Below are 17,776 nucleotides of genomic sequence, written 5' to 3'. Positions count from 1 at the left end.
TAGATCTGTAGTTTGATGTTTACCATTAGTTTGGAAAATTCTCAGTCAGTATTACTTCAGGTATTTCTTCTGCTCCTTTTTCTTTTTATTCTCCTTCTAGCATTCCATGTATGCTTGCTACACCTTGTGTGTTTTTCCTAGAGCTCTTGAATATTCTATTCTGGTCATTTCCATTCTCTTTTCTTTTTATTTCGGTTTAAGATGTTTCTATTAATGTATCTTCAAGCTTACTTATTCTTTCCTAAACCATGTCCAGTCCATTGGTGAGCTCATCAAAAATATTTTTCATTTGTCACGACGTTTTTACTTTCTAATATTTCCTTTTGATTCTTTGTTAGGGTGTCCATCACTCTGCTTACATTACACATTTGTTCTTCATATTGTCTGTTTGAGATCTTAGCATATTAAACATAGTTATTATTAATTTATGTAATTATAATTATTATTATTTTTATGTTTGTTTTTTAAGGAAAGAGAGAGACAGCATGAGTGGGGGAAGGCAGGGAGAGAGGGAGCACAGAATCCAAGAAGGCTCCAGGCTCTGAGCTGTCAGCACAGAGCCTGACATAGGGCTTGAACTCACAAGCCGTGAGATCAAGACCAGAGCCAAAGTCGGATGCTTAACCGACTGAGCTACCCAGGTGCTCCAAACAGTTATATTACCAGCCTGATAATTTCAAAATCTGTGCAATGTCTGTATCTGTCTATTCCTTTCAGTCCATTCAGACTGTGTTTTCCCTTGCCTTTAAATTTTTTACTAAAAGCCAGACATGGCAGATTGGTTAATATAACTGGTGTAATTATTCCTTAATGTGAGGTTTCATTTTTGTCTGGCGAGGAATTAGACTGTGTTTACTCTTTAGTTTTGTAAGCATCAGAGGCTTTAGTTTCCTCTAGTGTCCTTGTTTTTTCTTGCCCCCTTTATCTTTGGGTTTTCCTAAAGACTCCTTAAATAGTCTGAGTCTTGTGGTTCTTTCTGCTCTAGACCCATTATTATATATGAGCCCTACTATTGAGGTGGTGAGATGTACAGAGAGGAAAAGTGTTCTATAATCCTCTGACTAGGTGTTAGTATTTTAGTAGGCCTGTGCCCCTGGTCTCAGAGCTTCCGCAGAGTTCCCCAGTTCTCCTGCACCTCCTTATTTGAGACTGGAAGGTTATGAAGTTGGGTATTTCACTTTCTCATAAGTCTGCAAGGCTCTGATAAAGGAGCTTCCCTTGAGGATAGGCCATTGTTGCTAAGAACAGAACAGTTGGGCATATTGAAAAGTTGTTTATTTTGCCCCCATTTTCCCTTCTGGGAAACCTGAGGATGTTTTTCTCTAATCTGTACCATGAGAACATGGTGAGGCTGCTAGAAGGTAAACTCAAGAAAGTCTGCAGACCTCTTGAAACTTGTTCTCCGGGAGTTTTTAACTTTCGTGCTAGCCCACACTTAGCCACCAGGAATTTGTCCATCACTATGTCAGTGGTCTTACCAGTACTGGCTCCATTGGCTTCTGCTCCCAGTAAGCTGTGATTCCGTGTATTTTCTAGCATCCCAGTTTTTGAGGTGTTGGTTTGTTCTGTGATCTCAACTCCACTGGATCTAAGAATTACTGCTGTTTCCTCAGCTTTTTTTTGTCATAGTGAGAATGAGGCTTTTAATTTCCAAAATCTTTACCTGTTGAAGAGACTATTTTTATTAGTTTCTTGAGCATATTAAATTTCAGATTGTAGCTTAAAGACGTTATGACTTCGAGGAACTTTACTTGACCATCTTATATTAAGTAGCACCATCTACCAATGTTTATTCCAATCGATAATCACTGACAAGTTTTTGCTTTTTGTGTGTTTCTCCTACTGGAATTTTTCTCTCATGAGAGCAGGAGCTGCATTGGTCTTGTTCATAAATGTATTCATAGTACTTTACACAATGTATGTTGCATAGTAGGCCATCAATAAATATTTATTGAATAAATGGATTGGTTATCAGTGACTAGTGACTGATGAGTTTTAGTACATAAGGCAGAGGGAAGTGTCTAAGGTAAGTCAGTCCCAGGTTTCTGTCTTTGTACATCTACATGGGTAATGGTGCAACTCACTCAGGTAAGGAATGTGGCACAAGGAGTACATTTTCAGAGGTGATAATGAGTAGTGTTGGGAGTGCCTCAAGGAAAACCTAGTATAATGGGTTTCCAGTGTGAATTTCTGGAACTTAGGAGAAGACATTGACTGGAGCAGCCTCAAGGCAGTAACTGGAATGAAGCAGGACTAGATGAGATGGTTCAGTAGGAGTTTTGTAGACCTATTTTCAAGGTCCCTGCATATATTGCCTTTAAAGATTGTTTCTTTTTCAGTTTTATCTCTTCTATGCTTTTTTCCCCTCTTTTTCAGATTAATGTTCTCTCATTTGTTCTTCTCTAGATGATTGATAGATATGCCTGTTCTTTATAAGCAATAGTAATAGATACAAACTTTGTTGTGTTCTTTTCACAAGAATTCACAACGCACAACACTACCATTTTAGCAGTACAAGACTTATCCTTCAGTGTATATGAAGGGCAAATCACTGTTATTCTAGGACATAATGGGGCAGGAAAGACTACCACCTTATCAGTTCTCACAAGTAAGTTTTCAGGGTCACCCTGATCACAGATACTGTGCATGAAGCTCTGAAGCTTCTGTTTCTGTGTACCCTCTTGACATTAACATCATTGTTATTTAAGTGATATACACAGTTGTTTATTTATTCATGCTCTTCCTAAAGTGTAAATCATTTATTATAAAGTTTAAAAATTAGTATTTGTTTCTGTATTTTAAGTGCATCACACTTCTTCATAGTACAATGTTCTCATTGGTCAATGCCAAGACCCTCTTTTTTAAAAATTTTTCAATGATTTTAAAGTTTATTTATTTTTGAGAAAAAGAGAGACAGAGTGTGAGTGGAGGAGGGGCAGAGAGAGAGGGAGACCCAAAATCCGAAGCAGGCTCCAGGCTCTTAGCTGTCAGCACAGGGCCCAACGCAGGGCTTGAACTCATGAACCATGAGATCATGACCTAACCCAAGGATGGATGCTTAACTGACTGAGCCATCCAGGTGCCCCAAGACTCTCTTCTTCTTCTTTTTTTAAATTTAATTTATTTTTTAAATTTACATCCAAGTTAGTTAGCATATAGTGCAACAGTGATTTCAGGAGTAGATTCCTTAATGCCCCTTACCTATTTAACACATCTCTCTTCTCATGACCCCTCCAGTAACCCTCTGTTCTCCGTATTTAAGAATCTCTTATTTTTGTCCTCTGCCCTGCTTTTATATTATTTTTGCTTCCCTTCCATTCTGTTCATCTGTTTTGTGTCTTAAAGTCACATATGACTGAAGTCACATATTTGTCTTTCTCTAATTTTGCTTATTAGCATAATACCCTCTAGTTCCATCCACATAGTTGCAGATGGCAAGATTTCATTCTTTTTGATTGCTGAGTAATACTCCATTGTATATATATACCACATCTTCTTTTTTTTATATACAATGACATTTTTATTTTTTTCTTTTTCAAGATTTTTAAAAATATAATTTATTGTCAAATTGGCTTCCATACAATACCCAGTGCTCATACCAACAAGTGCCCTTCTCAATGCCCACCACCCACTTTCCCCTCTCCCCCAACCCTCAGGTTGTTCTCTGTATTTAAGAGTCTCTTATGGTTTGCCTCCCTCCCTCTCTGTTTGTAACTTATTTTTTTCCTCCTTCCCCTCCCCCATGGTCTTCTGTTAAGTTTCTCAAGATCCACATATGAGTGAAAATATATGGTATCTGTCTTTCTCTGACTGACTTATTTCACTTAGCATAATACCCTCCAATTCCATCCACATTGCTACAAATGGACAGATTTCATTCTTTCTCATTGCCAAGTAGTATTCCATTGTATATAGAAACCACATCTTCTTTATCTGTTTGTCAGTTGATGGACATTTAGGCTCTTTCCATAATTTGGCTATTGTTGAAAGTGCTGCTATAAACATTGGGGTACATGCGCCTCTATGCATCAGCAGTCCTGTGTCCCTTGGGTAAATTCCTAGCAGTGCTATTGCTGGGTCATAGGATAGTTCTATTTTTAATTTTTTGAGGAACATGCACACTGTTTTCTAGAGCGGCTGCACCAATTTGCTTTCCCACCAACAGTGCAAGATGGTTCCCATTTCTCCACATCCTCGCCAGCATCTCCTGATTTGTTCATTTTAGACTCTGACTGGCATGAGGTGACATCTCAGTGTAGCTTTGATATGTATTTCCCTGATGATGAGTGACATTGAGCATTGTTTCATGTGTCTGTTGGCCATCTGGATGTCTTCTTTGTAAAAGTGTCTATTCATGTCTTCTGCCTCATTTCGTCACTGGATTTTTTTTTTCGGGTGTGGTGTTTGGTGAGCTCTTTATAGATTTTGGATACTAGCCCTTTATCCAATATGTCATTTGTAAATGTCTTTTCCCATTCTGCCGGTTGCCCTTTAGTTTTGTTGATTGTTTCCTTTGCAGTGCAGAGGCTTTTTATCTTGATGAAGTTCCAATAGTTCATTTTTGCTTTTAATTCCCTTCCTTTGGAGATGTGTTGAGTAAGAAATTGCTGCGGCTGAGATCAGGGAGGTTGTTGCCTGCTTTGTCCTCTAGGGTTTTGATGGTTTCCTGTCTCACATTCAGGTCCTTCATCCATTTTGAGTTTATTTTTGTGAATGGTATAAGAAAGTGGTCTACTTTCATTCTTCTGTATGTTGCTGTCCAGTTCTCCCAGCACCATTTGTTAAAGAGACTGTCTTTTTTCCACTGGATATTCTTTCCTGCTTTGTCAAAGATGAGTTGGCTATACTTTCGTGGGTCCAATTATGGAGACTCTATTCTATTCCATTGGTCTATGTGTCTGTTTTTGTGACAATACCATACTGTCTTGATGATTACAGCTTTGTAGTAAGGGCTAAAACTGGGACTGTGATGGTGATGCCTTCTGCCTTGGTTTTCTTCTTCAATATTACTTTGGCTATTCAGGGTCTTTTGTGGTTCCATACAAATTTTAGGATTGTTTGTTCTGGCTTTAAGAAGAATGCTGGTGCAATTTTGGTTAGGATTGCATTGAATGTGTACATTGCTTTGGGTACCACTGACATTTTTACAGTATTTATTTTTCCAATCCATGAGTATGGAATGTCTTTCCATTTCCTTGTGTCTTCTTCAATTTCCTTCATAAGCTTTCTATAGTTTTCAGCATACAGGTCTTTTACTGTTTGGTTAGGTTTATTCCTAGGTATTTTATGGTTCTTTGTGCATTTGTAAATGGGATCAGTTTCTTTATTTCTCTTTTTGTTGCTTCATTATTGGTGTATAAAAATGCAACAAAATTCTGTACACTGATTTTGTACCCTGTGACTTTGCTGAATTCATGTATCAGTTCTAGTAGACTTTTGGTGGAGTCTGTTGGGTTTTCCATGTATAATACCATGTCATCTGCAAAAGTTTGAAAGTTTGACTTCATCTTGGCCAATTTTGATGCCTTTGATTTCCTTTTGTTATCTGATTGCTGAGGCTAGGACTTCCAACACTATGTTAAGCAACAGTGGTGAGAGTGGACATCTCTGTCGTGTTCCTGATCTCAGGGGGAAAGCTCTCAGTGTTTCCCTACTGAGGAAGATATTATTTGTGGGCTTTTCATAAATGGCTTTCATGATGTTTAACTATATTCCTTCTGTCCCGACTTTCTTGAGAGTTGTTTTTTGTTTTTTGTTTTTAAGATTTACCTCCAAATTAGTTAGCATAGAGTGCAACAATGATTTCAGGAGTAGATTCCTTAATGTCCCTTACCCATTTAGCCCATCCCCCCTCCCACCACCCCTACAGAAATCCTCAGTTTTTCTCCATATTTATAAGTCTCTTCTGTTTTGTCCCCCTCCCTGTTTTTATATTTGTTTCCCTTCCCTTACGTTCATCTGTTTTGTCTCTTCAAGTACTCATATGAGTGAGGTGATATGATTTTTGTCTTTCTCTGACTAATTTCACTTAGTGTAATACTCTCCAGTTCCATCCATGTAGTTGCAAATGGCAAGATTTCATTCTTTTTGATTGCCGAGTAATACTCCACTGTATATATATACCACATCTTCTTTATCCATTCATCCATGGATGGACATTTGCGCTCTTTACATACTTTGGCGACTGTCGATAGTGCTGCTATAAACATGGGGGTGCACGTGTCCCTTCAAAACAGCACACCTGTATCCCTTGGATAAATGCCTAGTAGTGCAATTGGTGGGTTGTAGGGTAGTTCTATTTTTAGTTTTTTTGAGTAACCTCTATACTGTTTTCCAGAGTGGCTCCACCAGCTTGCATTCCCATCTTGAGAGTTTTTTATTAAGAAAGGATGCTTTATTTTGTCAAATCCTTTTTCTGCATCTATTGGCAGGATCATATGGTTCTTATCCTTTCTTTTATTAATGTGATGTATCACACTGATTGATTTGCAAATATTGAACTAGCCTTGCAGCCCAGGAATGAATCCCACCTGATTATGATGAATAAATCTTTTTATAAGCTGTTGAATTTGATTTGCTAGTATCTTGTTGAGAATTTTTGCATCCATATTCGTCAGGGATATTGGCCTGGTGTTCTCTTTTTTTGTTTGGTCTCTGTCTGGTTTGGGAATCAAGGGAATGCTGGCTTCATAGAATGAGTCTGGAATTTGCCTTGCATTTCTATTTTTTGGAACAGCTTGAGGAGGATAGGTATTAACTCTGCTTTAAATGTCTGGTAGACTTCCCCAGGGAAGCCATCTGGTCCAGGACTCTGATTTGCTCAGAGATTTTTGATAAATGATTCAATTTCTTCACTAGCTTTAGGTCTATTCAAATTTTCTATTTCTTTCCTTTTGAGGTTTGGTAGTATGTGGGTGTTTAGGAATTTGTCCATTTTTTCCAGGTTGTCCAGTTTGTTGGAATATAATTTTTCCTAGTATTCCCTGATAATTGTTTGTATTTCTGAAGGATTGGCTGTAATAAATCCAGTTTCATTCATGATTTTATCTATGTGGGTCGTCTCTGTTTTCTTTTTGAGAAGTCTGGCTAGAAGTTTATCAATTTTGTTTATTTTTTCAAAAACCAACTCTTGGTTTCATTGATCTGCTGTACAGCTTTTTAAATTCTATATTGTCTGTTTCTGCTCTGATCTTTATTATTTCTCTTCTGCTGGGTTTTGGGTGTCTTTTCTGTTCTTCTAGTTCCTTTAGGTGTGCTCTTAGATTTTGTATTTGGGATTTTTCTTGTTTCTTGAGATAGGCCTGGATTGCAATGTATTTTCCTCTCGGGACTGCCTTCACTGCATCCCAAAGCGTTTGAATTGTTGTATTTTCATTTTTGTTTGTTTCCATATATTTTTAAATTTCTTCTCTAATTGCCTGGTTGACCCATTTGTTTTTTAGTAGGATGTTCTTTAACCTCCACGCTTTTGGAGGTTTTCCAGACTTTTTCCTGTGGTTGATTTCAAGCTTCATAGCATTGTGATCTAAAAGTTTGCATGGTATGATCTCAATTCTTTTATATTTACTGAGGGCTGTTCTGTGACCCAGTATGTGATCTATTATGGAGAATGTTCTGTGTGCACTCGAGAAGAAAGTATATTCTGCTGCTTTTAGGATGTACAGTTCAAAAAGTATCTTTCAAGTCCATCTGGTCCAGTGTATCATTCAGGGCCATTGTTTCTTTACTGATTTGCTGTCTAGATGATCTATCCACTGTTGTAAGTGGAGTATTAAAGTCCCCTAAAATGACTACATTCTTACTAATAAGGTTGCTTATGTTTGTGATTGTTTTATATATTTGGGTGCTTCCAAATTCAGTGTATAGACATCCATTTCTCTTCCTGATAGATAGGCCCCATAATTATTATATAATGCCCTTCTTCATCTCTTGTTACAGCCTTTAATTTAATGTCTAGTTTGTCTGATATAAGTATGGCTACTCCGGCTTTCTTTTGACTTCCAGTAGCATGATAGATAGTTCTCTATCCCCTCATTTTCAATCTGAAGGTGTCCTCAGACACCTTGTAGTGGATCTCTTGTAGACAGCAAATAGATGGTTCTTGTTTTTTTTATCCATTCTGATATCCTATGTCTTAAGGTTGGAGCATTTAGTCCATTTACATTCAGTGTTATTATTGAAATATATGGGTTTAGAGTCATTATGATGTCTGTAGGTTTCATGGTTGTGGTGATGCCTCTGGTACTCTGTGGTCCCTGCAACATTTCACTCACAGAATCCCCCTTGTAGGGCTGATTTAGTGGGGATGAATTCCTTCATTTTTTGTTTGTTGGGGAAAATCTTTATATCTCCTTCTATTCTGAATTACAGGCTTGCTGGATAAAGGATTCTTGGCTTCATATTTTTCCTATTCATCACATTGAAGATTTCCTGCCATTCCTTTCTGGACTGCCAATTTTCAGTAGATAGGTCTGCTACTACCCTTATGTGTTTACCTTTGTATGTTAAGGCCCATTTATCCCTAGCTCCTTTCAGAATTCTCTCTTTGTCCTTGTATTTTGCCAGTTTCACTATGATATGTATGCAGACGAGTGATTCAAGTTACATATGAAGGAAGTTCTCTGTGCCTCTTGGATTTCAATGTCTGTTTCCTTCCCCATACTGGGGAAGTGTTCAGCTATGATTTTTTCAAGTACACCTGTTTTTTGTTTTGTCTATTTGTCTGTCTGTTTGTTCTTCTCTTTTCTTTCTTTTCCTTTTTCTTTTTCTTTCTGCCTTCTTTTCTTTTGGAATCAGGCTTATAGTTTCTGATTTGTTTTTGGTTAATTTACTCCATATATATCTATATATATAGATATACATATAGGTATATATATATATACATATAAATCTATACATACAATTTTTTCTGTTTTGTTTGTTTAATCAGGCATTTTGACTCTATTCTTTTCATACATTTTACCTATTTTATTCTTTATTTTCCTTTCTTTCTCTCTAGATAAAGTCTTATAGTTCTTTTGGCTCTCTGCCTGGTCTTCTTTTCTCCCCTTTCATTTTTCCCTTTGTATGGGATCAGACTCCCCCTCCCTTTCCTTTTTCTTCCGGGGTTACTTCAACAAACAATTCAAAGCACCAGGGTTGAAGTCCCAACATTCCATCACTACAAGCAAGGAGGAGCCTTGCAGAGGACTGACCAATGGGATAGAGGAGCCAAGACACAATAACAGAGTGCACACAACACACTCCAAAAACACTTTTCTGAAGTGCCAGGCCCTGAACAGTGTATGACCCCTTTTTAATATAGTAGTAGTTGCAAGTGAAGGAGACATAATGAGCTATTAAAACATGTAAAAGACAGAAACCTTGCCAAAATTATGAAATGGAAGAACTCTCCTCAAAAGAAAATTCAGGAAGAAATCACAGCCGGAGAAATTCTCAAAACAAATATAAACAATATATCTGAACAAGAATTTAGAATAACAGTCATAACAAATAGCTGGGCTTGAGAAAAGCATAGAAGACAGCAGAGAATCTATTACTGCCAAGATTAAAAACCTAAGAAATAGTCACAATGAATTAAGAAATGCTATAAATGAGATGCAAACTAAACTAGATACAGTGACAGCAAGGTGGAAGAAGCAGAGAAAGAGTAGGTGAAATAGAAGATAAAATTATAGAAAATAATGATGAAGCTGAAAAAAAGGGGGGAAAGAAAATGGCTAGATCATGAAGGGAGAATTAGAGAGCTAAGTGATTCCATAAAATGAAACAAAGTTCATATCATAGGAGTTCCAGAAAAAGAAGAGCGAGAGAAAGGGGCTATATTTGAACACATTATAGCTGAGAACTTCCCTATTATGTGAAAGGAAACAGGCATCCAAGTCCAAGAGCACAAAGAACTCCCTTCAAAATCAACAAAAACAGGTCAACACCATGACATATCATAGCGAAACTAGCAAAATACAAACATAAGGAGAGAATTCTGAAAGCAGCTAGGGACAAATGGTTCTTATCCTACAAGGGTAGGCACATGAGGGTAGTAGCAAACCTGTCGATTGAAACTTGGCAGGTGAGAAAGGAATGGCAGGAAATATTCAATGAGCTGAGTAGGAAAAATATGCATCCAAAAATCCTTTATCAAGCAAGGCTGTCATTCAATATAGTAGGAGAGATGCAGAGTTTCCCAAACAAAAGCTAAAGCAGTTCATGATCACTAAACCAGCCCTGCAGGAGATTCTATGGGAGACACTGAGTGGAAAACAGTAAAGACTGCAAAGGACTGAGACATCACCACAAACAACAAAACCTACAGATAACACAATGGCATTGAATCCATATCTTTCAGTAATCACTCTGAATGTAAGTGGACTAAATGCCCCCATCAAAAGACATAGGGTATCAGAGTGGATAAAAAAAAAACACAAAAAAACCCCAAGATCCATCTCTATGCTGCCTACAAGAGACTCATTTTAGACCTGAGGACACCTATAGATGGAAAATGAGAGGATGGAGAAACATCTATCATGCTACTGGATGTCAGAAGGAAGCCAAAGTAGCCATACTTATATCAGACAAACTAGATTTTAAAACAAAGAATGTAACAAGAGATGAAGAAGGGCATTATATCACAATTAAAGGGGTCTGTCCACCAAGAAGAGCTAACAATTGTAAATGTTTATGCCCCCAGTGTGAAAGCACCCAAATATATAAATCAATTAATAATAAACATAACCAAAGTTATTGATAATAATAGCGTGATTGTAGGGGAATTTAACACTGCACTTACAACAATGGACAGATCATCTAAGCAGAAGATGAATGAGGAAACAACGACTCTGAATGACACATTGGAATAGATGGACTTAACTGATATATTCAGACCTTTTCATCCTAAAGCAGCAGAACACACATTCTTCTTTTTTTTTTAATTTTTTTTCAACGTTTTATTTTTATTTTTGGGACAGAGAGAGACAGAGCCTGAACGGGGGAGGGGCAGAGAGAGAGGGAGACACAGAATCTGAAACAGGCTCCAGGCTCTGAGCCATCAGCCCAGAGCCTGACGCGGGGCTCGAACTCACGGACCGCGAGATCGTGACCTGGCTGAAGTCGGACGCTTAACCGACTGCGCCACCCAGGCGCCCCGAACACACATTCTTCTTGAGTGCACATGGAACATTCTCCAAAATAGATCACATAATGTGTCACAAAACAGCCTTCAACAAGTATAAAAAGATTGAGATCATACCATGCATATTTTCAGCTCACAACACTATGAAACTTAAAATCAATGACAAGTAAAAATTTGGAAAGCCTCCAACTACATGGAAGTTAAAGAACATCCTATTAAAGAATGAACAGGTTAACCAGGAAATTAAAGAAGAAATTTAAAAATATATGGAAGAAAATGAAAATGAAAACAAAATAGTCCAAATCCTTTGGGAAGCAGCAAAGGCAGTCCTAAGAGGAAAATGCATTGCAATGCAGGCCTGTATGAAGAAGCAAGAAATGTCCCAAGTAACCTTACAACTACAGGAATTAGAAAACCAGCAGCAAATAAAGCCCAAAGACAGCTAAAGAAGGGAAATAATAAAGATTAGAGCAGAAATAAATGATATAGAATCCAAAAAACAGAACAGATCAATGAAACTAAGAGTTGGTTTTTTGAAAAAAAAAATAAAATTGATAAACCTTTAGCCAGGCTTCTCAAAAAGAAAAGAGACGACCCACATAGATAAAATCATGAATGAAAATGGATTTATTACAACCAATCCCTCAGAAATACAAGCAATTATCAGGGAATACTAGGAAAAATTATATGCCAACAAACTGGACAACCTGGGAGAAATGGACAAATTCCTAAACACCCACACACTACAAACCTCAAAAGGAAGAAACAGAAAATTTGAACAGACCCATAACTAGTGAAGAAATTGAATCTGTTATAAAAAATCTCTGAACAAATCAGAGTCCTGAACCAGATGGCTTCCCTGGAGAATTCTACCAGACATTTAAAGCAGAGTTAATACCTATCCTCCTCAAGCTATTCCAAAAAATAGAAATGGAAGGAAAACTTCTGGACTCATTCTATGAAGCCAGCATTACTTTGATTCCCAAACCAGACAGAGACCAAACAAAAAAAGAGAACTGCAGGCCAATATCCCTGATGAACGCGGATGCAAAAATTCTCAACAAGATACTAGCAAATCAAATTCAATAGCATATAAGAAGAATTATTCATCGTGATCAAGTGGGATTCATTCCTGGGCTGCTGGTTCAATATTTGCAAATCAATCAATGTGATACATCACATTAATAAAAGAAAGGATAAGAACCATATGATCCTGTTAATACAAACTCCTTGTCTGACAGAGATTTAAAAAAAATTTTTTTTAATGTTTATTTATTTTTGACAGAGACAGACAGAATGCGAGTGGGTTAGGGGCAGAGAGAGAGGGAGACACAGAATCCGAAGCAGGCTCCAGGCTCCAAGCTGTCAACACAGAGCCCGATGTGGGGCTCGAACCCACAGACTGCGAGATCATGACCTGAACGGAAGTCAGATGCTCAACTGACTGAGCCACCCAGGCGCCCCATGATCCTATTAATAGATACAGGAAAAGCATTTGACAAAATACAGCATTATTTCTTAATAAAAACCCTCAAGAAATTTGTGATAGAAGGAACATAACATCATAAAAGCCATATATGAAATGCCCACAGCTAATATCATCCTCATTGGAGAAAAACTGAGAGCTTTCCCCCTGAGATCAGGAACATGACAGGGATATCCACTCTCACCAGTGTTGTTTAACATAGTGTTGGAAGTCCTAGCCTCAGCAATCAGACAACAAAAAGAAAAGGCATACAAATTGGCAAAGAAGAAGTCAAACTTTCATTCTTTGCAGATGACATGATACTCCACATCGAAAACCTGAAAGACCAACAAAAACCGCTAGAGCTGATACAGGAATTCAGTAAAATCTCGGGATATAAAATCAATGTAGAGAAATCAGTTGCATTTCTATATCCCAATAATGAAGCAACAGAAAGAGATACCAGGGAATCAGTCCCATTTACAATTGAATCAAAAACCATAAAATACCTAGGAATAAGCCTAACCAAAGAGATAAAAGATATGTACACTGAAAACTATAGAAATCATATGAAAGAAATTGAAGGAGACAAAAAGAAATGGAAAAAGATTACATGCTCATGGATTGGAAAAACAAATGTTGTTAAAATGTCAATACTACCCAAAGGAATCTACACACTCAATGTAATCCCAATCAAAAGACCACCAGCATTCTTCACATAGCTAGAACAAACAATCCTAAAACTTGTATGGAACCACAAAGACCGTGAATATCCAAAGTAATGTTAAAAAAGAAAACCAAAGCTGGAAGTATCACAATCTTGGCCTCTACTACAAAGTTGCAATCATGAAGACATTATGGTATTGGGATAAAAACAGACAAATAGACCAATGGAATAGAGAACTCAGAAATGGACCCACAAATATATGGCCAACTAATCTTGGACTAAGCCAGAGAAAGTATCCGATTGAAAAAAGACAGTCTCCTTAGCAAATGGTTCTGGAAGAACTTGACAGCAACATGCAGAAGAATGAAACTGGACCACTTTCTTACACTACATACAAAGATAAATTCAAAATGGATGAGAGACCTAAATGTGAGACAGGAAACCATCAAAATCCTACAGGAGAAAACAGGCAGTAACCTCTTTGACCTCAGCTGTAGCATCTTACTTGACATGTCTCTGGAGGCAAGGGAAATAAGAGCAAAAATGAACTATTGGAATGTCATCAAGATGAAAATCTTCTCCACAGCAAAGGAAACAATCAATGAAACTAAAAGTCACCTGACAGAATGGGAGAAGATATTTACAAATGACATATCAGATAAAGGGTTAGTATCCAAAATCTATAATGAACTTATCAAACTCAACATCCGAAAAAAAAAAACTAGTGAAGAAATGGGCAGAAGACATAAATAGACACTTCTCCAAAGAAGACATCCAGATGGCAAACAGACATATGAAAAGATGCTCAACATCACTCATTATCAGGGAAATACAAATCAAAACCACAAGGAGATACCACCTCAAACCAGGCAGAGAGGCTAAAATTAACAACTCAGGCAACAATACATGTTGGTGAGGACATGGAGGAAGGGGAACACTCTTGCACTGTTGGTGGAAATGCAAACTGGTTCAGCTACTCTGGAAGACAGTGTGGAGGTTCCTCAAAAAATTAGAAATAGAATTACCCTATGACCCCACAATTGCACTACTAGGAATTTATCCAAAGGATATATGAGTGCTTATTTGAAGGGCACGTGCACAATGTTTATAGCTGCACTATCAACAATACCCAAATTATGGAAAGAGCCCAAATTTCCATCAACTAATGAACAGATTAAGAAGATGTGATTTATATGCACAATGGAATCCTACTCGGCAATGAAAAAGAATGAAATCTTGCCATTTGCAACTATGTGGATGGAACTAGAGGATATTATGCTATGTGAATTAAGTCAGAGAAAGACAGATTCCACATGATTTCACTCATGTGGAATGTGAGAAACATAACAGATGACCATGGGGGAAAGGAAGGAAAAATAAGGTAAAAACAGAGAGGGAGACAAGCCGTAAGAGACTCTTAAATAGAGAACAAACAGGGTTGTTGGGGTGGGGGAAATTGGTGATGGGCATTAAGGAGGGAACTTATTGGGATGAGCACTGGGTGTTATATGTTAAGTGATGAATCACTGGGTTCTACTCCTGAAGCCACACCTACACTATATGTTAACTAACAAGGAAGAGAGAGAGAGAGAGAGGAGTAAGAGAAGAAAGAAAGAAAGAGAAGAAAGAAAGAGAAGAAAGAAAAAGAAAAGAAAAAAGAAAAGAAAAAAGGGAAGGAAGGGAGGGAGGGAGGCAGGGAGGAAGGAAAAGAAAGTCATTTTAAAGTCTTTGTGTAACAGATCTATCATCAGGTCTTAGGGACAGTGTCTATTGATTTATTTTATTCCTTTGAATGGGCTCTACTTTCCGGTTTTTTTGCATCTCTCTGATCAGGAGCAGAAATAAGTAGTCAGAGTACAAGGTGCCCAATATTTGGAAGACAGGATCCCTTTTGCCCACCCTGCTCCACCTAGCTCTATGCAAGCTGCTCCAGAAACATGTCCTCAGATACTATCATAGTGCTGGGAATAGAGGATGGTAGGTGCTAGTGTGCTAAAAGCTAATTAAAACTAACTACAATTTATAGTCCATACCTGCCTCTGGAATTTCCAAGCTTGTAGTAGACTCCAGAGTTCCAAAATATTCTATTAGACAGCTTCTGCCTGTGTAATTGTTGTCTAGGTGGGGAGATAAATTGATGCTTCCTACTCTGCCATCTTCCCAGAATCCCCTGAATCTGTATACTTTTTATATTGTTTTGAGTTAACTTCTTAATTGTTTAGTGGGCTTCTCAATGCATCACAGTATTTGTTGTTCAAAATAGTTTGCAAGATGTATTGGGTTCTCTAAAATACCTGAATTATGAGTGTAGGCTTAGAGATTAGTTTTAAAATTTGTAAAATAAACAAGTTTTTAAAATATTCATTATTTTTATTATTGGTTTTAACTTAGGTTTTAGTCAGCTATTTTGTCTGAATATTAGATAATTTTTATAATACATTATCTTTATCATCAATATATGACTGCAATAATAACTAGGATCCCAGTTCTACTCACCTACATCTTAAACGATGGTCATAATGTCATATTGCATATAATAGAGCTATGGAAGGCCCCAGTTACTGCACATCTATCTACTACCACTATCAAAAAGTAGGATGTCACTGAGCCGAACCTAGATGTTATTGTCCAAACCCCCTTCTTTGACAGTCTTTGCTTATGATATCATAGCATCCCTTGAGACTAAACCAATGAAGACTTATTAGAGAAAATAAAGTCCCAAATTTCAAAAATATCCATCCAGTTATTAACACTGTACATCAAACTAGTGGTTTAGATCTCTTTTACTTTTCAGGGTCATCACATTTTCCTTTAGGTTTACAGTGAGTAAAGGTTGAGCCAATGGTAGGCTAACCACTTTCTAGCTCATTCAGCTTGTTCAGGTGAATATACTTATGTAAATCGGTACACTGCTATTTTGTAATTATTTTCCATGTGTTTAACAGATTAATTATGGCCCTTTATAGGGAAATAACATCATGACAGAAAAATCCATAGTTTTGCACAGTTGTAGATCCAGCACGTGACAATACCCTCTAGATGTAATGATTCCATAATCACTGGAGAAATTCTTTGGAAAAACTGTGGGTTCTAACCTTTTTAGACACATGGGCTGGAGAACTACAGGTCTTCTATATTATCCATATTTACCAGATGCTCAGTAAGATAGTTGAGTTGTGTTCATTGTTATTTCTTATTGCAGGTGAGGTAAAAAATTGGCTATTGTCCACAGTTTGATGCCTTGCTGGATTACATGACTGGTCGGGAAATAATGGTCATGTATGCCATGTTGTTGGGGGGTTCCTGAGAAGAAGATTAAACCATATGTGAATAAATCATTGCAATCACTGAATCTGGAACCCTATGCTGACAAGTTTATTTACACTTACAGGTGAGGTATTGTACTGGTGCTCTCATTGCAGCTAATATTGATGAGCCTCCTGTGTTTCTGCTCTTTGAAATGGGTGCCCACGGTTTAACCAGAGTTCCATTGACAAACAGAGGCAATGACTATGAAGTGATCTAATGCCCTGGCAGTGTTTAGATGCCAGCAGTAAAGCAGACCTAGACAGTATCATATCTCCCCTTTGCAGAGATGAAACTAAAAATCCTGGTGCTATTAAAATTGTAGCCATTGAATTACAAAAGAGACCATTTTTCTACCTGTCTCTCTATATAGTTCTTTGTCTCTCAAATAAACACAGCGTAAGATTCTTTGCATTGGCCTGGCCACTATGTAGTTTATATATCTAGGAATCCCAATGAACCTCAAGAATAATAATACAAATTTCACTGATAATGTGGCTAAATTGATTTTGTAAGTAAAAGTTACCCTTCTACATTTCAAATCATCTGGTTTTGGGTCTGGAGCCTTGGTTGAGCCACATGTAATCAGTATTTTTAGTATCTCTGCTTGTTCCCTGACTCAGCATTTTGGAAATAGGCAAATTATTTTCTGTAAATGTTGATATGTATTAAGTAGATGTTTTATGTATTAAGTTACTATAATGTATAGCCATCTCTGCTTCTGCTTTCTGTCTCCTTCCTTGACCATGAAGTGGAGGAAACAAATGTAGACTCAGCAGTGCCATTGCCCTAATCGGAAAGCCCTCGGCTATCTTCCTGGATGAGCCATCAACTAGCATGGACGCAGAGGCCCGGCATCTGCTTTGGAACACAGTGACAAAGACACGTGAAAGTGGCAAAGTCATCCTCATTACCTCTCACAGGTGTGTTTTTTCAGGAAGCTTGATTAAGGATTAGAAGTGTTTTCAGGGCTATGGGAGGGCATTATTTGGAGCTTGCAATATTGGACAGTGAACTTGCCTAAGCATGAGCTCCTCCTGAATCCTAGTGAGTGGAATGGCCAAGAATTCTCACTGAGAGGAGAAAGCAGAAAGTTTAGGATCTGTTCCATTTGAGAATTTAGTCCTCAACTACCTTGAACTTGAAAATATCTCCATTTCCCATGATATTAATGATGGGAAATGCACCTTCCAATTTTAGAGTCACAAAA

The 17,776-nt window shown here is 37.5% G+C and overlaps 1 protein-coding gene across 1 annotated transcript in view; it reads left to right on the top strand.

Moving 5' to 3' along the window:
• The window catches only part of LOC125154203 (phospholipid-transporting ATPase ABCA3-like), a 304,058-nt gene that overhangs the window by 76,570 nt on the left and 209,712 nt on the right, over nt 1-17,776 (top strand). Inside the window, exon 2 of the mRNA XM_047838052.1 lies at nt 17,319-17,489. The gene's annotated coding sequence lies outside the window, so the exon portion shown is untranslated. The remainder of the gene's footprint in view (nt 1-17,318; nt 17,490-17,776) is intronic.

The sequence above is a fragment of the Prionailurus viverrinus genome, chromosome E3, assembly GCF_022837055.1.
Source record: "Prionailurus viverrinus isolate Anna chromosome E3, UM_Priviv_1.0, whole genome shotgun sequence".
Classification (NCBI taxonomy): Eukaryota; Metazoa; Chordata; class Mammalia; order Carnivora; family Felidae; genus Prionailurus; species Prionailurus viverrinus.
This window is presented reverse-complemented; position numbering and strand designations above follow the sequence as displayed.